Here is a 22,853-nt window from a genome sequence, read left to right on the forward strand (position 1 = left end):
CTCCTGTTTGTTTTCTGGACCAGGCCCTCCCACTATGTCCCAGGTTCATCCACTCTCTCCAGGGGGCCTCTGTGTGCCTGTCCCCACTGACCAGGTTCTGCACCACAGATCTGCACCCCATGCCCTAAAGCTGACCTGCTTGGGCCCCACCTCAGTGCCTCCAAATCCCACAGGCTCTGCCGAGCTCCTGAGTCCGGCAGCAGCAGCAGCAGCATCTGACAGCTTTTCCCCAAACACCACTCTCCTGTTCCCTGTCACCCACCCCGTGCTCCTTCGTGCAGGCCCCTCACCAGCCTCTGGTCTACCAGACAGACCTACCGCATCCATCCCAGGACCTCCAACATAATAGGACTATATTGGGTGGGATTAGGGCAGGTGGTGACCCAGGCTCACTTTGCAGAGAGGTTTTTTGTTTGGGTTGTTGTTTTTTTTTTTTTTTTTTTTTTGCAGTTTTTGGCCTGGGCTGTGGTTTGAACCCGCCACCTGCAGTAGATGGGGTCAGCGCCCTACTCCTTTGAGCCACAGGCTCCCTCCCAGCCGGCAAGCCTGCAGTCAGGTGAACTGTACCAACTGAAGCTCATGCAGGTGCAGGAGACAACTCGCTGAGACAAAGGGGAATTTGCAGATTCACAGATGCAGAGTCCAAGTGCAGATCAGCCTGATGCAGGTGCCCAGGGTGTCTCTCCGCTGTCATCCAGGGCACTAGGATGGGGTCAGGGACAGCTCAACCCTTTACTGACGAGATGAGACGGCAGCCTGTAGTGTGAGTGTCCATCCTCCCAATAACACGTCCAGGGGAAACCAGGGCCAGTCCCAGCCAATGTCTCAATCTGTCTCCTCATTGTGCCCAGTCCTCGTGCCCAGTCCTCATGTACAGCCCTCTGTGGCTGGGACATGGCTGGTGAAGCAGGACTGAGGGAGACAGTGACCAGGGTGACAGTGGCCTTCTTCCCTCCCAGGATCTCATTCTGCTCATTCTGACCCACTGTGGGGGCTTCCGGGGGTGTGTGGTGACCAATCACGTGTCCTTGCTCAGGGCCCACCACCCCTGGCCGCTCTGGCTGCCCTGTCAGGTGTCTCCTCTGCACTCCCACACTGTCCTTTGAGGAGGTCATTTTTTACCATCTGTAAACCCGAGCCCTGGAAAGCCTGGGGCACTGGCTGTGCAGCAGCCCACGTACGGCACAGGCAGCTCAGAACCAACGTTCCCTGCAGGACACCCCACCAAGGGAGAGAACCAACGAGGCAGAAATCCATGGCTATAGGTGACTCCCAGGCTCTCACCTGGAGATGGGAGGACAGAATGCCAGGACGGATGTGCGCCAGATGGAGAGGATTTCAGGGTCCACGGGGAGCATGGCAGGGGCTCCAGAGAGGTGCTCCCACTGCAGCTGCCCAGTGGGCAGCATGGAGCATGAAGGGCAGGGCACAGGCCTGGACCCTCCCAACAGAGAGAGACGGTGGTCCTCAACCTGGCTTGTGGAGGGTGCAGAGGGGCCAGGGCAGGGCTGGCAGCCCTGGGACAGGCTGGTGGAAGAGAGGACACCAGCAGGGCAGAGCAGGGGCAGTCAGACAGGCGGCAGGAGATTGACCTCCTGGGTGAGCAGAAGGCAGAGAAGGTTCCACGGTGATACAGCATCTGGGTGGCGTTGGAGAGACTCCCCTCCCCTCCACAGGTCCAATTTCTCTTCAAAACTCAAAATCCAATTTCTTTAGGTCTCAGCCCCATCCTGCTCCTGCCTATTTTTATTTCCTGCCCAGAGCAAGCCCAGAATTGGTGCCTTCAGCGGGTGAGGAATCATTGTGCCTCCAAGGCCTATTTTTCACAGTAACAAGTCATTACTTCTGTGCCTGGAGTCATTTCTCAGGATCCTAATACATTCGTTTATCAATCAATACCTAATTGATGCCTAAAAAGCACGTTCGGAATCAGCGTGGGGCCGACTTTGTCCCCGTTAAGGAGCTGCCCGGGGGAGTACATGGATGGGGTGTCCATTTCCCAGGGAGCTTCGAGGCCTGGCTGCTGGGTCCTCCTGGCTCTCTCTGCCCCTGAAGTATGACAATCCTAACCCTGCAGAGGGCAGTGATCTGTGTCCACAGGGGGTCTATGGCCTATCTTGGCCCAGTAGTGGCAAGTACAGTGGCCAAAATGTACAGAAAGTCCTATTATTGGACAGGGTCCTCAGCCTCGGTCAGCCACCCATTTGTGGAGGCCTTGGGCAAGTTCACTGTCACTCGGAGCCTCAGTCTTTAATTTACAAAGTGGCTCTTAGTCAGCATATGTCCCTCCAAAGGGCAGAGCAGGACGGCCTCTGTGAGGCGCTGTGGAGGGATGTCATTCGAGGAAGTGTCCCGTGGCACTGGCTGCGGTTCCCACTGTCATCACATCTAGTTATCTGACCGTGTCTGTTTGTAACTCAAACCACAAGAGACCAGCAGATCAGCCAATTCCCAAGTCGGTCGAAGGGTTTGCTGCTGGTCTGGATCCCAAAGCTGACCCTCAATATTGGTGTGGCCTGGGCAGGTGCCCCCAGCCATAGTTTCCTCTTCCAGGGGGTTGGGGTGTGGAGAGTCTAGGCTTGCAGGCTTCTTGAAGCACTAGGGAAGGTAAAGGGTATCACCCCTCCTGGTCCCTCAGGAGTACAGGTTACAACAGCCCTCATATCCACCTGTCTCCCCTCCCGTGCACCTGGGCAACTCACGGCCTTGTAGACGCAGCTGCCTCCTCCAGAGACGACTGTGGCTGGGCCACCTGCTCCAGGCTCTTCTCCGCGCCAGGAGAAGCTCCAAGGACGGCGGCAGGGGCAGAAGGGTGAGCCCTCACGCTCAGCCCTGCTCTCATCATTGCAAACTTCCCAGCGTCATCAGTCTCCTGGACATGCTGTCCTGAGCCCGGCTCTCCGGGGTGTCCAGAGCAGGCCCACGGCTGTGCAGGTGACTGATTGGGAACGAGGCTGCTGTCCCTGCCTTCCTGGGAGCCAGAATGTTGATTGAACGGCCATTTCACTCTCTCCAACAAGCAAGTAACAGTGTAAACCAGAGCCTAATTTATCAAAAACAGTCGCTTGCGTTCCTCGCGGCCCATGTTCTCCGCTGAAATATAGCCCCTGTCCTGCACCCAGCCCACGTGCGTGCGATCTCATGATATTTCAGTTTTATGGAGGACATCTCACTGATGAATGTCTCTTACTGAACGATCATTCTGGAATCTATTTTGCCTTCAAAGAGGCTTCTCCTAGAATGGGCTGGGAGGGGTGGGCCCTGCGTTATATATAAATCTGCTGCCAGGAGCACCAAGTGGGGGAGGGGTCGAGGCCTCAGGAGACAAGAACAGGGTGAGTGAGTCTGCAGCCCGGCTGTCCTTTCTGTCATTGTCCCCAGGCTGCTAGGATGGGCGCGAAGCGGGCTCTGGGCCCAGCAGCTCAGAGGGACACCCCAGCTCGCTCATCACCTGCTGCTGCTCAGCACAGGCAGCCCCACTCCACCCTCCCAGAGCCTCGGCACCTCACAGTCCCCCCACTTCTGGGGAGACTCTGCTTTTCATGTTCCATCTTCATTATCTCCCAGGTAGGTCTGGGATGCAAGGCTGCACTGTAACCCAGTTACAGGGTGACTCTGCCAAGTTGCTGGGGCCCCCCAGGGACAGTGAGAGATCACAGTAAGCTTTCTACCTGACATTTGGCCCCGGTGCTGAGACTGTAGGGTACTTAGCACTGGATTCCCTGCTCTCCCTCGGGACACCTGATCTCTGTCCTTCCACACTTGCAGCTCTGACAAAGGCCCTAGGATCAAGACCCTGAGCTCTAGAGCTAGAACTGGCATTCACAGCTGCCCAGTACTAAGAGGGACAAGTGTGCTGGTGGGGTCCTCAGCACTGTGCTCTGTGGGCTGGGCCATCCCACCCAGCAGGAGAGGGGTGGCTACCAGGCAAAAGAGGACCCTGATCCCTCTGCTCCCCTGCAAAGTGGAGCATGGATTCCCCTTTCTAGCTGCCCGTCCTCTCCAGCAAGGTTCTCAGCCCCAGGCCAGCAGCGCTAGCACCTCGGGAGATTGTCAGAAAGGCGAGTACTCAGGCATCTCCCAGATGACTGGATCCAACCCCGAAGTCGGGGCAGCACTGTTTCCACAGGCTCTGTTCATTTTCTGTAGTTCCTGGAGCAAGTTACCAACACCGTAGTGACAGAAAACAACACGTGTTTATCACTTGAGTCGTGCAGGCCACAGTCAGACTGGCCGGAGGCTACAATCAAGGTGGGGGCAGGGCTGCACGCCCTCCCAGAGGCTGGGGGGTGACGTATTTTCAGCTGCCTGGGTGGTACCTTCCTCCACCTTTGAAGGCAGCAGCATCGGGTTCCTCTGACCCTCTCCATGGTCACACCTTTCTCTGACACACTTAAGGCCCCAAGCAATTAAAGTGGACCCGCCCAGGTAATCCCTCATCTCTAAATCCTTAACTTCATCACATCTGTACAGCCCCTTTTGCCAGGCAAGGTCACATATTCACAGTTTCCATGGATTGAGACAGAGATACTGTTGGAAGCCCATTGTGCACCCTGAAGGACCCCCGGGGGCCCTGATGTGTGAGGCACATTGAAACACCAGCCTCTGATGGGTCATTAGCACCAGAATGTGAGCTCCCCAGACCTCCTACTCACACATCTGGCCCTGTGCCTGTCCCACAATAGGACTTCAGTGAGCAAATGAGCTAATTTGTGAATACACAAATGACTAATGAGTCTGCCACCCCACCACTCAGGCCCCACCCCACCAGTCAGGGCTGCAGCCAGGGACCCCACATGGGGCTGCCAGATAAGAGGCGGGGTACTCAGCTGCATCTGAATTTCAGATAAACGGTGGGCAACGATTTCGTGTAGATGTGTCTCTTGTAATATTTGAGATATACTAAAAGGATTTCTTATCTAAAATTGGAATTTACCTGACATTCATTATTTTTATCTACCAGATCCGGCACTTCTGAATGTGGGTCCAGCTGTGGCTCAGATAGTGGCCCTGGGGGATTCACTGCTCCCTCCTGGACTCTGTTTCCCTGTCCAGGTTTCTAGAATTTGTCTCTCTCTCCTGTCCAAACCAGTCTGTCCAAGCCCTCAGTGATGTGAGGGGCTTCCTTCCCCTCCCTCCGGCCTTCCCTCCGGTACCCCCACACATGAGACAACAAGACAGAGGACATCCAGCGTCAGGAAGCTCCTACCGGTGGCCCAGCTGTCACGTGATGGCCGCAGCCCTCCTTGGAGAGTGAGGAAGACACGGCTGGCTTGTCCCCCCAGCCCTGCCAAGGCCTCAGAGGTTTCAAGGCTGCAGGTTGAAACTTTACTAGGGGCCAGGAGGAGGTCCCTAGGGACACATGGTCTGCATGCAGGGACACGGCTGGCTTCGTGTGTCTCCTCCATGCTCTAGGGAAGTGCAACTGGTCACCATAGTGGACACCAGAGCTGTCTGTCCCATGTCCTTGGCATGGAGCTCTGGAAGGCAGAGCTGAAACCTGGATGCAGTTGTGGTTTGAGAAACCCGCGTACATACATCAAATCTGACGTATGTATGAGATTTCATCTCCGAAACATAGTCAGAAGAGAAGTCACATCAAAGATTACACATGTGATCCCCTCGGAGGAAGAGCAGACAGGTGCACAGAGGTGTCACCTGAAGGGCTCAGAGCACCCATGTTGCCTGACGGGCTCAGAGCACCCCATGTTGCCTGACGGGCTCAGAGCACCCCGTGTTGCCTGACGGGCTCAGAGCACTCTGTGCTGCCTGACGGGCTCAGAGCACCCCGTGCTGCCTGAAGGGCTCAGAGCACCCCGTGTTGCTTGCCTGAAGGGTTCAGAGCACCCCGTGTCGCCTGACGGGCTCAGAGCACCCCGTGCTGCCTGACGGGCTCAGAGCACCCCGTGTTGCCTGACGGGCTCAGAGCACTCTGTGCTGCCTGAAGGGCTCAGAGCACCCCGTGCCGCCTGAAGGGCTCAGAGCACCATGTGCCGCCTGAAGGGCTCAGAGCACCCCGTGCCGCCTGACGGGCTCAGAGCACCCCGTGCCGCCTGACGGGCTCAGAGCACCCCGTGCTGCCTGACGGGCTCAGAGCACCCCGTGTCGCCTGACGGGCTCAGAGCACCCCGTGTCGCCTGACGGACTCAGAGCACTCCGTGTCGCCTGCAGGGCTCAGAGCACCCCGTGTCGCCTGCAGGGCTCAGAGCACCCCGTGCTGCCTCTCCTCTGAGCCTTAGTGTCCTTTCATCCTCCCAGTAATGTGTTTCTCTCCTGGTAACAGGTTTTCATCATCCTCACAATTTATTGATTAGAACTCTTTTTCAGGAGTTTTAAGATATTGGCTAAAATAAGGCACAAAATGGTTGGATTTTCAAGTGATGTTTCAAAGGAGGTGTGTTGGGAGCATTGTCTCTCTCCGTGAGCCCAGCTGAGAGAAACCGGGCAGGAGATGGGAGATGGAGACAGAGACGGAGCCCACCTGCTCTCTCCTGCCTCCCCTCCTGGTGTTGGCGTGGTGATCACTGGAGCCTCACGGGCAGGTCGTGCGGCCAGGCTGGGGGAGGTGCAGGCAGCTGTGTGGGCCCCTGCAGCTGAGACTGGGGGGCTGCGGATGGTATCCCTGGACTCCTAGGCAGGACGTGGGGCCAGGCTGGGGGAGGTGCAGGCAGCTGTGTGGGCCCCTGCAGCTGAGACTGGGGGGCTGCGGATGGTATCCCTGGACTCCCAGGCAGGACCTTTACCTTTGAGAGGAACAGGCTACTCCGTCACACTTTCGCCGTCCAGTGGGCTTCTGGAACAAAGTGCCCCGGCCAGGGGCACATAAACGGGACATCCCAGAGGCTGGATGTCCAAGATCAGGCCCAACAGAGTCAGTGTCTAATGGGGGCCTCCTTGATCATGGCAGGCGCCCTCTCAATGTGTCCTCACGGGGTGCAGGGTGACGGCTCTCTCATAACCACGGGAGTTCCCACCTCCTAATCAAGTCAGGAATTAGTTATCAATTTATCAACTTGGGGGACGTAAGCATTCAAACCAGGAAACACGCCCATGAGGTGACAGTGAGGTGTGTAAGGAGGGCCCCAGGAGGGGCCTGGAGGGCTCTGGAGGGGCAGATGGGTCCACCGGGGCATGGGGTGCAGGTGGAGAGCTGGCGGGGCTCAGGCAAGGGGGCTGGAGAGGCCTGGCCAGGGGCAGGCCGTGCCTCCGGGTGTTAGGGGCTCTGGAAGCTCAGTAGTGCTGGGCACAGACTCACGTGGAGCCTTCCCTCAGTGGAGTGGCTATGTGTGAGGATGTGTCCGCTGCTAAAACAACTCAAGCGTCACCCTCTCCTCGCTGGTGAGCAGGACGGGCCCTGCGTCTGGACCCCCCTGTGAGTCTGGGCTTCACTCCCCACAGGCGGAACAGCCTCACCACTAAGACAGAGACACCACATTCATCATTCTTCCATGAACACACAACTCAGGGCAGAACCAGGAAAAGCTAAACTAAGGTGCCTCATGGATGTCGGCTACAATCCAGGGGCAGGAGGTTCAGACCAACATACCAAGGGGAAGTGTTGCTTTGCACTGATTCTTGAAGATACTAAATGTCTATACTTTAAAAAAAAAAAACTGTCTGGAGGGACAGTGATTGGTGGGACCACCTCTATGGTTTATCTTACAAGGGTACAAGTGACTCTTTCTAAAAGTAGAATATAAACATCTTAACACAATAACTAAGAAAGTGACATGAAGGTGAAGGTTATGTTAATCAGTTTGATGAAAATATTTCAAATTGTATATGAAAACACCACACTGTACCCCATGATTGCATTAATGTACACAGCTATGATTTAATTAAAAAAAAAAAAAAACTGTCTCCAAGAGTTGGGCGAGGCAGAGAACAGCAGCCGCTCTGAAGCCACACAAGGACGCGGTCCTCGAGGCTTCCTTCCCAGGGGCCATTCATCACCTTCAGGGGCTCGATGAAACTGTTACAAATATGATCAATCATCTTTTTATTGAATTAAGAATAATGGCTGGTTATTAATAGGCTCAGACTTAATGAGCAGAGTGGATAATGCGGCCCCATGTCCCCACGAAGAGGAAAGAATGTGCAGACGGCTCTGTCTCTCCTTGGCCCTGGCTAGAAGGCCTCTTTGACTGACACTAAGTCTCAAGGGACTCATCCTTTCCCCATCCCTCCTTGGCTGTGTGATCTTCAGGCAGTGTCTTGACCTCTCTGGTCTCTTCATGGAAGGTACTCAGCTGACAACGTATGTCCAGACGACCCCAGCTGAGAGAAGTGGAGTATTGGCCTCCAGTTTCTGAGTCCTATAGGAAACGGCCCAGCTGTGCATCACCTGCAGTTTGGAAGGAGTGGGGACAGGACATGAGGAGAGGGGGGCAGAGCCAGACAGCAGGTGCGTGGCCAGGCGAGGGCACCCTCAGGCCCCACAATGCCATGTTTCCAGGAATCCTCGGAAATGAGCTCCGGAGTGGCACAGTATTGGGAGCGCATCGTTGCCTTGGTTTGGGATGCCTGGTGTCTGTTTACGGCAGCACTTCTGGGGAGACAGATTGTGTTTATGTCAGGAAGGGAAGACCATGTTTTGGGGCAATCTCTGCAGCTTGGTAGGTCAAATCAACACCCCCACCCCATCTGCCTCAGCAGAGCGCCGTGGCCGCCCGCGGTGCCAGCAGCCTGGAGTTTGCAGGGAGCAGCAGGCTCCAGGGAGGGGGTGCCCCCTCAGAGTGAGACTCAGGTCCTCCCAACGTGCCTTCCATCCATCCTTCCTACAGCCTCGATGGACTGCCTGGGCTGGTCTCTGTGCTGGGTGGTCGGGACTCAGAGGCACAAACTGTGGATCCTGACCCAGGAATGCAGGGTCCTGGAGAGAAAGATGGACACACAAACCTCAAGCAAAGTGGGGTCAGGGCTGGTAGGGGCTTCAGGGAGCATCGGGGAGGACAAGGGGTCCTCAGCCCAGCTCGTGGTCAGGCTGCATTGGAGGGAGAAGCAGAGAGGATACACAGGGACTTAAGGAGGCTGAAGAAGTGTTCTGAGAATATACATCCATTTCATAAGGAAAATGCATGTTAAATTAATATTACAAAAGCTGAGGAAACACATCCATTCTGCTGGGAGTTGAATTTTGTCTCCCCTAAAAAGATATGTTGAAGTTCTAATTCCCAGAACCTCAGCATGTGACCTCATTTGGAAATAGGCTCCTTGCAGACATAATTAGTTAAGATGAGCTGTCACTAGAGTAGGTGGGCTCTGAGCCAGGACACCTGGTGTCTTCATAATGAGGACAGCCATGCGACATAACAGAGGCAGACACTGGGTGAGGCCACTGCAAGCCCAGGGTGCCAGCACCAGCCAGAGGGATCCTCCCTACAGGTTCCAGGAGGATCACAGCCCTCCCAAGGCCCTGAGCTTGGACCTCAGGCCTCCAAGATGGTGAGACAGCAACTTCCAGGTGCCTGAATCCACTTGTTTGTGACCCTATGGCTGTGGCGGCCATAGAAAACTCCCACCCTTCTGAGGAGCAGCCCCTACTTGGCAACACTTAGCACCTTACACAGCAGTCAGAGGCCGCCATGGAGGCCCCACAGCCTCGGTCCCCTCTGCAGGGCACTGGCTGTCCAGAAAGCTGCCTGGGGGCTCTGTGGACTGGCAGCCCTGGCCGAGGGGGTCCTCGGGGTCTCCAGGTGAGCTTCCAGACACTCTGCTGTCCAGGCCTCCACACCCAGACCCTCAGCAGCAGGACCAAGGGTCACCAGCACTCTTGGGGACATGCAGACTCTGGTGACAATCCACAGCCCAGGACACACACATTGCACTATCCTCTGGCTCATCTCCAAGGACAGATCGGCTTCCCCTGAATGTCATGGCTGCAAAGGAAAACCATTAAATGAGAAAACCTCTTCTGCTCAGCTGCCGAGGGGAACACATTCTGCGAGGTTCAGTGGCCCCTGATCCTGGGGGCGCTTCCCACAGTCTGCGAGGCTCAGTGGCCCCTGATCCCGGGAAGGCTTCCCACACTCTGCCAGGCTCAGGGGCCCCTGACCCCAGGGGCACTTCCCACACTCTGCGAGGCTCAGTGGCCCCTGATTTGGGGGGCTTCTCAAGGACCCCAGGGGCATCCAATGCCGCAGTGGATGGCACAGACCCCGACCACTCTCGGTCCGAGCATCTCCCTGTTCCCATCTTCCACCCACAGACTTGAGGCCTCTGCATCTTAACCAGGCACTCACCAACGCTCTGTGCTCAGAATGTCTGCCAAGTGAGGTGCGGCAGCGAAACTAGCATGAATTCCTTCTTTCTCCAGCATGATTTCATGAGTAGAAGATCCGAGGTCTTAGCCACCTCACAAATGACTTTTTCAGTTTCTCAGTAAGTCAAGAACTTTTACCTTTTCAGCCAAGGAAGCACCTTGTGGCTTCTCCGTGGCTTATCCCAATTCCCAGCACTGCAGAACCCCAGCAGCGGCCTAGCAGGCAGAGACAGCATGGACGATGAGTTGATTCACATCCTGGTTTGGGGGTAGAGGGATTGACCATTCATCACACTGCCCAGGAGAGTACCCAATTTACAGCTATGAATTGTTTGTTTCTGGAATTTTCCATCTAATACTTGGGGACTGAGTTTGACCTCATTAGGAATAAGTTTGACTTTGGGTAACTGGAGCTGTGCAAAGCAAAACCATGGACGATGAGAGGGGCCATGAAAGGGAAACTCAGCACCAGGCAGGACAGAGACCCCCTCCCTCCAGAGTGGCGGAGGAAGCGTGTGTCTGAGGCAGGCAGTCACCCAGGCACGCAGTCGCTGCTCCCAGGGCCCCAAGAGGTTGCCCGTGACACCCGCTGAAAACTGTCCTCAAGCCAGGACAGATGCCACTGATGCCATCCTCAGGGCTATTGCAGTCTGAGGGCAGCACAGCCCCCTGCTTCCCTGGCCGCCATCTGTCAGCTGGACCAGTGGTCACTCTGTCACCCCTGTCACTGCTACCACCACCAGGAAGCTGCAGAGGTGCATGCATGGCGCAGAAATGCACCTGTCAGGCGATGGAGATGGAAGACCCACCTTCCAAGTCATGACCCCTCAGCCCACCTGGGAGACATCCCTTCTCAGGCCACATCAGTGGGGAGATGGCAACCCGGGGACGGATTAGTGCCTTTCATCTCTACAAAATGGTTTTTCAGAGGCAAGTCCTACTAAAGCAATACGTTTCTTCTAAACTATTAAATATTCTCCCAGAAACGTAGGCTGGCAATGAGCGGGTCCATATGTTAGTTAGCATTAGTGGGGGCCAAGCCGTGTTCCATCTGTACTTCAGCCTGATGGATCAGGGCCTCCACCGTAAAAGAGGGTTATTTACGGCATTTTTTCCCCATCCTTATTACATGCAAATCCAAACCCTTCTGAGATGTCCATAAACAGATATCATGGAGCCCGTGGCGGCTGCCACCCACCCTCCCGACTTGCGTCAGGGATTCCCAGCATAACCCAGGGCTTCATTCTTCCTGAGGTTGCCAGTTCCAGACAGGCGGCCGCGGGCGGCTCCAGGAAGCTATTTGAAAGCCCACTAACAAGGAGTCCTGGGCTGTACATAGAAGCCAGCAGAATGGTGCTCTCGTGGGCAACTTATTCATTTTAGTGCCACTCAGAGAGGTCTAAAAAGACCTGATAAATACTTAAAATCAGAGTGATTCTGAGAGTGGTTTACAACACAACTGGTATTTAATTAGCCTCCGCTCCGTGTTAGGAAGGGCGGGAAAGATGCCGTAAAGCCCAGATGACTCTTCCCCCCCAGCACATCCACCGCCCAGCCTGCTGCCTCGCGCCTCAGTGGGGCATAAAACAAATAATTTGTGATAGGCAGTAAAGTGTGGGGCGAGTGAGGCGGGACCAGGTCCCAGCATGGCTGTGAAATGACAAAAGGACACAGCTCAGCCAGCTCCAGGGAGAGGCCTCTGCTGCCTTTAGGAGCCAGCTCAGTGCAGGCCTGGGGGTGAGGGGCCCCCGCCCAGCCCATCCCCAGGGGCCCTGTTTCGGAGGCTCCCACTGGGCTGGCACAGAGAGGGCCCTCACAGGGAGGGGTGTGGTCGTGTCCTGTGTCGGGATCCACTGACACCTGGAACAGCAGCCAGCACTGGGCTCTCGGCCCCTTCCTGTCTGTCTCTAGTCTGGAGGACGCCCTGGACGCCCTGTCTTGTCTCCTAGGTACAATGCGCGCAGGTCAGGAACGCCCACTCCAAGTTGGCTGCAGGGTCCAGATTATCAGCCATGTCGACAGGACTCCCACAGAAATACACTCAAGTTGTGACGTGACAGACCCACGGTGTCGGGCCCAGCACGGGCAGCCCGGTCTGCAGACCTCTCTCTGAGCTTCACACCTCTGCTGAGACTGCGGGTCAGGGCAGCGTGGCGTTCTCCACCATCAGGTGCTTCCTGTGGGCACTCTGAGCCCATCGCTCTTACAGATGTGGGGCTACCAGATGGACAAACGTCCCTGCCCTCAAGGAGCTTATGTCCCAGGGTAGGGAGGCCGACAGCTGACACCCAAAAAGGTAAGGGAGGTCTGCTCGGGCAGGTGCAGGCAATGGTGCAAAGGGGTCGGGGAAGACAGGGCTGGCCCAGGAGGGCAGGGAAGACCAAACGGGCAGTGACGCTCTGGCTGGGACCAGCACTGGGGGAGAGAGAGCCTTGTGAATACCTGAGAGAGTGTCCTGGGCAGATGGAGCAGCTTGTGCAAAGGCCCTGGGGCAGACAGATGCCAGGAGTGCATTGGCAAGGGCCCAGGGAGAAGAGTGAGGGCATAAGAGAGCAGGAGGAATGGCATTCTGACCCCGCACGGCCCACCTCTGTTGAACTTTTAGTCTCACCTCCACTGAGATGCAAAACCACAGGGAAGTCTGAGCAGAAGGTAACAGGATATACCAGGATTTAAAAGGTCTCTCTGGGGATTGTGTTGAGATTAGGTGATGGAGCCAAATGGGCAGACTGGTTAGGAAACTCCCAATGGTCAAGAGACACAGTCAGCTCTGAAGCGTTTCAGATGAGCTGGGCCAGCCCATATTAAGTATTTAACGTCCTGAGTGTGGTTTCCATGTAGGACACGTCTCAGCTCAGACCAGCCATGCTCCATCCAGGCTTGGGTGGCATGTGTACAGGGTGGCCCCCTGCAGGCCAGCACAGTCCAGAGCACATGCTGTGGTCCCAGCAGATACCCAGGTGCGTGCTTGCTCGCGTCAGGAGGATGGCTGGCCCTGCCCTGCTGCCCCTGTACCTGCTGTGTCTGCGGCCGTGTAAATGAAGCTTCTCAGGACATGAAACAAACAGGTGAAGCTCCAGACAGGACCTCTGCCCGTGAATACGTCCACTGCCCATCCAGCATCTGCACATAAACATCTATGTCAACCGTCCTATTATGTGAGAAGCCACCCAAAGTTTAGTGGCTCAAAACAATCCCCATTTCATGGAAGCACCGTGGTGTGGGCCAGCACTTTGGGCTGGGCTGGGCTGGGCTGGACAGCCGTTCTTCAGTCTTGCCTGGGGCTGCTCATGCAGCCACCATCACCTGCTGGCTGATGGGGATGCGGTGATCCAAGATGACAAGCCAGCGTCTGGGACCAGGGCTGGCTCAAGCTCTTTGTAGCCTCTGAGGTATCTATACGGCTATGCCCTGCTGGGGAGAAAAGCTCAGTAATAGCTTTTAACTTTGAGAGCATGCTCTGTGAATGAGACTGGTCTGTCGCCCCCGCAGGATGAAACCCACCAGTGCCACAGCCGTGCTGGAGAAGAAGACCCCTGCTGTCCTGTGGGGGAACGCTCCCAGCGTCATCTCCACCCTGGGATGACCAGCTCCAGCGGGGACATCTTCCTCAGAGCTGCCGCCTCCAGATTTGCAGAGGGACAGTGGCTCTCGGTCACCCAGGTCATCTGTTCCCAGACCTCATGCCAGGAGGGGACCAGGGCTACAGCCTGTCACATCAGAGAGAGAACCTGGAAATCGGAGCTGCAGAGACGGGGCAGCCCAGCCTGCTCACGTGACAGACAGACACTGAGTTTGGGGGGTGCCAAAGCATGAGGCAAAGGAAAGGTGGGCAGGAACGCTCCTCCACAGTCCTTCCAGACTGGGAGGATTTGCGGTTGTTCCCGTGAAGACACCAGCCTGCACAGCAGTGAGGGCTGGAATCACGTCTGCAGGCTGCCTGACAAGAAGTGAGACTCAGCTGGCCTGACGTGAGTGGGCAGAAGGCTCAGCCACGCCATCCGCTAATCCACACGCACAGCGAGGCTGCCTTTAATCCCCCCAGTGTGAGAAACAGTGATCTCTGAAAAAAGCCCGGCCAGTTCCCTAATGCCCGGCTCTTTATAAGAAAATCTTATTACTTGGAAGTGCGATTTGTTTGGTTTGTAACAGCATTGCCCACAAAGGAAATTCTATTACTCTGGTTTCTTAGCCAGTTGCAACAGAGCCGGGGCTAATCCGTGGAGAAGGCGCCATTCTCAGCGCAGCGGGACCAGGCTCGCTGGCGGGGGCCCCGTCACCTTGTGCACAGACCCATCTAGGGAGAGAGTGGCCTGACTGGGCTTGAGCCCTGGCTGCCAACTGTGTTCATGATTAATCCTCTGCTTGGGGTCCCAGCAAAATGTTTTCACTCAATTTGGTCAATCTATAGGGGAAAAAAAATAGGACTAGTTATTTGACTAAATTCTTCCTCCTCCCCACAGCTGTCACATTCAGATGCAGCGTGGGCTGCAGGGAGACTGGCTGACCGCTGGGCTGACCACTGCGCTGGCTACACAGGCCTGCTTGGCCTGGGCAATTCCTGCCTTCCCTCCCTTTCCACTTCTCCCAAGGTCAAAGTTCCCAGGAATTTCAGCCCATAAGTTACTGGGGTGTGAAGGCCAATAGTGCTCCCCATCCAGCCCAAGGACTCAGTGGGCTCTTTTGTGCCCAGGAGTCACTAGTTTCTGCCGGCACCATAATTCACAGCATCAGGACAAGGAAGGGACACAGTGCTGTCCTGCCATCCACCTGTCCACTGGGTCATTATTGTTTACCCCTCAATTCCTCCCCAGAGACTTTGTGGAGCTCAGCTGGACACAGGCATCCCAGGGGGCAGGTGGATGGGGCCAGGCCCAGGAGTCTCCATGAGGCCAGCAGAACACCTCTCCTCCAGCCCTGAGGGCTGCTGCATCTCTGAGACTCACCAGGAGCTGGACCCGTACCACTCAACTATTCCCACCTCTGCACCCCCATGGTACCCTGTCTTAGACCTCTCACTGTGGGACCAGTCTCTCCCCTCAGATGCCCTGGCAGGACTGCCCTGATGGACAGCCTGTGCAGGCCCCTGGCACATTGCTCCTTCCCTGGAGGTGGTAGACACAGCTGAAGAGAGGCAGCGACACAGAGATACCAGAGTCAGTCTCTGAGGGCTCTTCAAGACCAGCTCACAAAGCAGACAACTTAGTGCTCCTGGGGGCAGCACTCAGAGTCCCCACACACTCGGGAGCGCACAGTCCCTGTCCAATGGGAGCGCTCACTCCCAGCCCGGACATGGAGCCAGGAAGCCAATGAGCACCTTGGCAGGTGAATGTTTGGAGCTAAGTTCTACATGGCAAAGGCAGCTCCCTGGGCCAGTCACTGGGGCAGGTGGGCTCAGAAGAAGGGCAGGAGAGGATAGAGAGGGCAGAGCACAGCAAGGGGCTCGGGGAGGGCACAGGCTTGGCAGGATGCACTGGGGGAAACAGGGGCCACACAGGTGCTGAGCCAGCAGGCTGGGTGGCATAGTGTGATTCACATATTTCTCTTCTAAATTTTCCATCCTAACACCAATCAGAGAGCATCACAGACGCTTTAAAGGGGAAAGAAATACATTATATTTTATGCTGGCTAAAAACAAGAAAGAACATTCTAGCTGTCATGTGCACGTGGACAGTGGACACACAAAAGCAGAGAGAGGAGTTCGGGAGGGTCCTACACCCAGCAGGCAGGGGTGAGGGTATGGGACAGGGAGGACGTAGCACCCGGCAGGCAGGGATGAATACACAGTTATATCACACCCCAGTACCTAGACTGCCCCCAGAAGCAGGGAACACCAGGACAGGACAGGTAAGAGGCCTTTGCCTTCTCCCCATGCCAGTCAGAGACTCACTCTTTCAACACGAAACTCATGTTATTTTCCAAAGTTCAGCCATAAACTTTTCATAAAGTCACTGCTTTCTGTAAAAGGGACGACCCTTGGCTCAGATGCTCTGTGCAGCTTTCACGGCCCTGTCAGCTGCTGTCCTACTTGGGGCCCTGGTTTATCTTAGGGTTCCCTCCCTCAGGCAGTCCTGGCTCCTGGGGAGTGGGCCCCACATGCCCTGGGCATCCCTGCCCCCCATGGCACACTTTGTGAGGGCAGGGAGCTGCCCAGCCAGACCCAGGAAACTGAAGCTCTGCCTCCACCACACATGGACCAGCACAAGTGGCCCCGGGCTGGCCGTGTCCTACCTATGGAATCCAGGTAGGATATGGAAGCCAACCCCAAGGGGAGCAGAGCAAAGGCGCTGATGAACCAGCCCCCCAGGGACGGAAGCTCCCGACCCCCATTCTCCCTGCCTCCAGCTTCCCCCTTCCATTCTGGTGCTGCTGGGATGGGGCAGGGCTCTATCCCACCACAAGCTCATCGCCTTCAGGAGAAGTGCAGTGGCAAGTGGGGCCTGCCGTCCACACAGCCCAGCTCCACTCCCTGTGTTCCAGGACCACCTGGCCCACCAGTCCACACCCACTTCTCCAGGCACTGGTGGCTGTGGTGCTTCTGGGCTTGTGGTCACATCCCTGCCTGTGTCCTCACATTGCCCCTTGTCCTCTGTGCCTGATCTGTCTGCTGCCTCCTTATAAAGACACCTGGGATGCATCCAGCGCCCCCCAACAATGCAGGATCAGCTCCTCATCGGAAGTCACTTCACTTGGTCACGCCTGCTAAGACCTTTCTTGTCATATGAGGTTACAGAGATGAGGAAGGTGATGTCTTGGAGGCAGAAGGGTTTGTTTACAGCCAACCTTGCTCCAGACACCCCTCTGGGAAGCCCTGGGAAATCCTGCCTGAGGCCTAGATCCTGCCTCACCTGCTGCCTGGCACAGGTCTCTGCATAGTCTAGCCCTGAGGAAACCCACCACCAGCCTGCTAGTGAGGGGGCCTGAAGACAGCACCCCTGCACTGTTCATTGGGTCTCCCAGGCCTGCGTCTGCATCAGCCTGACAGGGAGACGGTGGATGTGAGCAGACCAGCGAGTCAGCAGCAAGGAGCAGGCAGACACCTCAAACCAGCAGTACATACAGCAGAAGCCACCCGATTCCCCTGTGGATAATTTGCTAGTTTTACTTAAAGAGGAAAGAGTTCTTCATTCATTCCTGCCCCCCATATGACAACCACAAATACTGACTTCCTGAGTGAAGATTGCAGATAAAGGCCGCCTGAGTCTTCACCTCCTGTAAGAAACCAGAGTGGTCAGCTTTACGTTAAATATCACCTGAGAGCTTGGTATGGCTGGGCCAGGCGTGCTGCTGGCACAGTCTGCCCAGGAGGAAAGGCGAGATTTGTCCCTAGACACCCTGGGACAGTGGGACTGCTCAGAAGTGATGCTGTGTCACAGCACCGTCCCTCTACAGTCACTGGGGGAGGACACTCTGCCCTGTCTCAGCCAGAATGCTTGCAACTCTCTCCCCCTCCCCTCTTTCTACCCCTCTCCCCCTCTCTCTCTCCAACCCCCCCTCTCTCCCCTCTCTCTCCCCTCCTCCCTTCCTCTCCTCACCCACGTGAGGACACAACAAGAGGGTGGCCATCAGCAAGGAGGGAAGAAGGGCCTTACCAGAAACTGAACCTCGTCTAGCCTCAATCTTGGACTTGCAGCCTCCAGGGCTATGAAAAACAAGTGTCTGCTGTTCAGGCCGCCTGTTCATGCCGCCTGTGCTCTGGTAGTTGCTATATTGGCCCAAGATGACAGAGACAGGCAGGTGGTCGGGGGCCTTGTTCTGTTGTGAGCAGCATCGACAGGGACAGAATCAGGCAGTGACATAACCAAACCTGGCTTATTCTCACCTAGTGAGATGTCCACGCTGGTAGTGTCTGGCACTGACCAGCATCTCGGAGATGTCGGCACTTCTCCCTCCGAGTCTCAAGGTGGTGACAGTTGCTCCAGCCATCCCATCCACACTCCCACAGGAACAGAAGAGAAAAGCAACAGGGCAAAGAGCCTTCCCAGCTCCCCCAGTGGTGACTGTTTACTTCTCACTGACCAGATGTATCACAAGGTCACCCCCCTGGAAAGGGGGTCGGGAAATATCACCATTCCCCTGGCTCACCGCTGCCCCTCCCAAGGTTTGGGTAGTAAGAAAGAACGGGGGGGCGGGGGTGGACATTAGCAGGTGAGCCAACACTTCTCCACAGCTAGTGGGGCTTATTCAGTTAGAATCCAATATAGTCCACTGGTAGAAAAAAATACATGCATATCTTATATATTAAAATTTAGATTTTATAGATATTTTATAGTCTGTATGCTACATCCGTGTGTGCACGTATCCGTGTATGTATGTGTGTAAATATAAACATTTCCTCCCTGTTAGCAGCAATTATATAGTCTTAAAGATCTGTTCTCGAATGATAAATTCTACAGCTTTTAACAACTTTTTCATGAAAAGCTCCCTAAAACAATAAATTCTGCATTTCCTCCTAGGCCTTTGTACTGACTGGTGTGATCAAGCATCCCCAGACAGGTTTTTTTTTCAATGTATAAATGGTTCCTTGACAATGAGCAAAGTCCTTAACTTATCTCAAATATCCCTTTACTCCAGGGTTTTACACTACAAATACTGATGTCCTATCAGGTTTGGTTTTGTTCCATAGACAAAAGTGCAGAGTTGAGTTAAGGGAAGAAAAGTAAACCCAGGAAGCGCCCTTGAACATTGTCACTATTGTCACCCACAGACCCTAGGCCCCAGGAAAGCCCTTGAACATTGTCACTATTGATACAGAGTCCCCGAAGAACCGGAGGTCAAGTCCTCGGTGCAGGTGGTTCAGATGGGAACTCCTCTGCTGAAGATCATGGGGCCTTGTGAGTTGTCTGCTGATTAACCAGGTTCTGGTGTCTCAACTACCCTGCCACCAAGGGGAGCCAGTGACCTTGAACTGTGCTTAAAGACAGGGGAATAGGGGAAGCGTCTATTCCCAGAAGAGAGCCCAAGGGCAGTGCCACAGAGGCACAGGGCCAGGAGGAGGGTTTGATTTTGTTTGGGGTATGAACTTTGTTTTTGGTGAGAACTGTGGGAGGAGGGAAGATGGTGAGTGCTCCTAGGAGAGCCAAGGGCAGGTCCCGAAGCAAAGCAGGGCAGGCTGGAAAATTGGGTTTGAGCCCCTCCCATTCACCCCAAGGGGAGCCTGCAGAGGGTTTTTCCATCTGGGTCAGGGATGCGCAGGGTCAGTGCAGTGGACGAAGAGGGTGAGATGCTCCAGGAAGGGAGGACAGTCAGAAAGACACGGCAATGGCCCCAATTAGCGACCAAGAGACCCTCGACTGAAGCAGGAGATGGAGAGATTCAGAGAGATAACTGAAGGCAGAATCAGCAAAGCAGAAGCTGCCACTGCTGGTGTAAGGTTAACAGAGGCACCAAGATGGCTTCCAAGCACTCTGCCCTGGGCAGCCTCTGGAAGGGTAATCCCATTAATTAAAACAGAAATGTAGAGGGCAGAGCCAGCCACTGGGCCCAGAGGAGAAGCTCAGTTTGGGGTCTTCAGGGGCCTGGAGGTGCAGAGGATGTAGGGGGTGGGACGCCTGGTGAGAGCACAGAACCAAGGCCCCGGGTGGAGCAGAGAAGAGCCTGGAGGGCAGTGCCAGGGCTGGTCAGGGGCCTGGAAGGAAGCAGGGAGGAGCCAGGCTGAGCCGCAGCTACAGGGCTGAGGGGTCATTGTTATGACCATGTCCCCTCCTGTCATGGAGCTGCCCTGGCCTTCCTGTCCTCATTCCTGCTGAGAGATTCCCTTGTTGGTACTGTCATTTTAAGAAAAAATTTCCAGTTAATGTTAAAACACAAAATGGACTCCCTCTAGTTTCAATCTTAGGAAAACGTACATTCTTCAGTTTCTCAAGGGGAAAAATTCTAACTTAAAATTGACAGTCATAAGTTAATATATGAAAATCATAGACTCTATTAAAAAGAGACTGGAAATGCTGAAAACACCGCCTGCCCGGCCCTGCTGTGCCCCAGAAGCTCCTACTCCTTGTCCTTTGGCCCCTGACCCTCACCTAGGCCTTCCTGGCCCCAGGGCAGGTCTGTAAGGAACCCCCTTCTTCTGCAGCTGATAACTGTCATAATCGTCAAAAGCGAGACTGACCTGAGCTCGTCAGACCTGGAAAGTAAAAGAGGCATTTGTGAATGTGAAGAAGGTGAAGAGAGGGAACCACAGAGCTTGGAAACACACAGACAGAGCCAGGGCTGTGTCCAGCCCAGAACACGGGATAACCGTCGGGGATAGGGGCCAAAGCCAATCGTGAAGACTGAGCAGAACTCTACCAACTTAACGCTGGCCCTAAACATCAAAGTCCCAGCACAGCTGGAGCAGGGATCTGGGCAAACCAAACAGAAACTGAAGCAGAGGCTGATGCCACTGATCCCCCAAGACTAGGAGGCCGCAGGAGACCCCTCCTGGGGTGCCCACACATCCCCGCACAATTGCCCAGGCTGTCGTGCAATTCTGCTGTGACTGAGTTTAACAAACCTCCCCGTCTTCTGAGTTAGAAATCAGTCACTGGCAGATTACTGTCACCTGACTTGAAGGCAACACGTATTAGAATGGCCAAAACCCAGAGTGCTGACCACAGCAAAGCTGGCCAGGACCCCAGAGCAGCAGGGCCTCTCCTCCACTGCTGCTGGACCTTGGAAGGCGACTGGGCCATTCAGCAGAGTCCAGCAGTCACACTCCTGGGCGCTCTGCCCAAGCTGTTGAAAGCTATGTCTACGCAGACACCTGCGTGCAGATGTTTGGGGTGGGCAAGGCAGATGTTTGGGGCGGGCAAGACATCTTTCAGTGGGTGCCTAGATCAGCAGACTGTGGTAGGTCCAGTCAATGGGGTATTATTTAGCTCTAAACAGAAATGAGGTATTTAGTCACAGAAAACATGGAGGGACTTTAATGCATGGGACTGAGGCCGATCTGAAAAGGCCAGTGTTGTGTGAACCTTCGGAAAAGGCAATGGCAGGCCAGTGCAGCATTGGTGGCTGTGGGAGGCTGGACGGAGGGGGAGGACGAGTGAGAGGAAATGGAGACGTTCAGGCTGGTGACAGGACGCCATGATGGTGGACGCATGCCATCACACCTGTCAAACCCGCCAAGCCCACAACACCACAAGGGAACACTGGGGCGACCCACAGACTCGGGTGACAGTGCCGTGCCGATGCAGGTTCAGCAACTGCAACAAATGGGCCCCCATGGAGGGGGCGTGGTGGGGTGGAGAACAAATGGGAGATCTCTGCTCCTTCACCCTGATTTTGCTGTGAACCCAAAACTGCTCTTGAAAAAAATAAAGTCTAGGAAAAAAAAAGACAAGTGAAGCAAATAGGAGTCAAGTGTGTGACATTAACATGTTTCCAGGTGAGGAAGTCCCAGCCTCTGACTTGGCCGTATTTCCCTGGGCCGTCTGCGGCTGCTGCACCTGTGAGCGCTCAGGGCGGGTACTTGGCGCACTGTGGGGTAGCAGGTGCGTTACCATAGGGTGGTCGAATGCACAGAGGATGAGGGCAGGGCCTCCGTTCCTCTGATGAGAGAGCGGCCGGTCCTGCCTGTGGGGGGACAGAGTAGATGGCAGCCGTGATCACAGAGCAGAAGCCGAGCTCGGTGTCGGATGCTCCTGCCAAGAAGGGCCTGCTGCCGGGGGGAGGAAGAGGAGAGCAGGAGGACAGGGCTGTCGAGGTGCAGAGCAGCACACAGTCAGTGTGCCTGTCCTTATCCGCCTAGAAGGTAAAGGGCCCTCTCTGTCCTGAATGCCATTTCCAGAATGTGCCCTGCTTCAGTGGCAGTAAGTAAAACTGTACCTTGTTAAAGGAGAGGAGTTTCTGAGGCATTTTACACCCTGGGGTGACCGCCAGTGTGGGTTTTGAAGGGTTTTATACTAACACCAGTCAGCCAGTCATAAAATAACCCAGGGGGGAGGTGGGGAGCAAATCCAAGTAAGCCTCAGACAAGAGCCTCGTCAGAGGTGGGGAGAAGTATCCCACACCAGGTGCTCCAGTCGGGCAATCAGTTAGCGCATGGTACTGATATAATAGAAGCATCCCACACCAACTTCTATCCTGACACCCATTTCCAGTTGCGTTTCTAGCAAAATTAAACTTTGCCTTCAAGAGCCCTAAGAATTATTTATGTGACCCCTTTAGGGGTAAGAGTATTTCCCACCTGATGTCCTATTTCCTGGGGTCCCCAGGCAGCTTCCCATTTAGTGTGGAAGTGTGAGTGGGTTCTGGGTGCTCCCAAGGAGGCCCTCCATGCTCTTCCCCACACCTGGTAGATGTCCAGCAGATGTGAGACCTGGGAAATGATCCACATCTCCCTGGGCCCAGCCCGCTGCACCCAGCCCCCACATCCAGGCAGTGCAGGACAGCCCTAACTCTGCTGTAGACATCACACCACAGGCTGCCAAGGCTGTAGGATGACTCCCACCAGGAGAGGTGGCATGGTTAGTCTCAGGCCTGGGATCAGGCAACCTATCTGCTCCTGGGGTCTCCAGGCATGACCACCAGGGAGGGCGGTGCAGTCTCATTGTCAAGCCCAAATACACTGTAGTCCCAGAAATAACAACTTCTGAGGGCAATGAAAGGT

Source organism: Otolemur garnettii, unplaced genomic scaffold (assembly GCF_000181295.1).
Source record: "Otolemur garnettii isolate 467f Iridium unplaced genomic scaffold, OtoGar3 scaffold00007, whole genome shotgun sequence".
Classification (NCBI taxonomy): Eukaryota; Metazoa; Chordata; class Mammalia; order Primates; family Galagidae; genus Otolemur; species Otolemur garnettii.